Below are 399 nucleotides of genomic sequence, written 5' to 3' on the forward strand. Positions count from 1 at the left end.
GCCTTGCGCACGAAAACTGGCCACACCAAGCGCGCGCAACCGTTTTTATAGCCGCGGAGAGGGTTAGAAAAAAAATCCACAATCAATTTACTCATAAGAAAAATCTATTTGATTTTAAAGTGTTCCTTTGCAAAGAACTCAGTATTTCTCCAGATTCAGCTGGGCAGCTTTATCGCTGAAATATTTATTTATGTGAGTAGAAAAAAGGCAAAAACGCGCGAAAAATGTAGGAGCGTGTCATGCGATAGCGTTGCCATATAGTATAAGAACATTGAAATACAGCTTCATTTGCTGCTTATAGTGCGTAATTACATACAAACAAATGTAAATAGAAATATATATATTTCGGCGTAGTAGTGCAGCCAACCCACCCGCAACTCGTTATCGGGGCAGCTGCAT

This window comes from Anastrepha ludens, chromosome 4 (assembly GCF_028408465.1).
Source record: "Anastrepha ludens isolate Willacy chromosome 4, idAnaLude1.1, whole genome shotgun sequence".
Taxonomy (NCBI): Eukaryota; Metazoa; Arthropoda; class Insecta; order Diptera; family Tephritidae; genus Anastrepha; species Anastrepha ludens.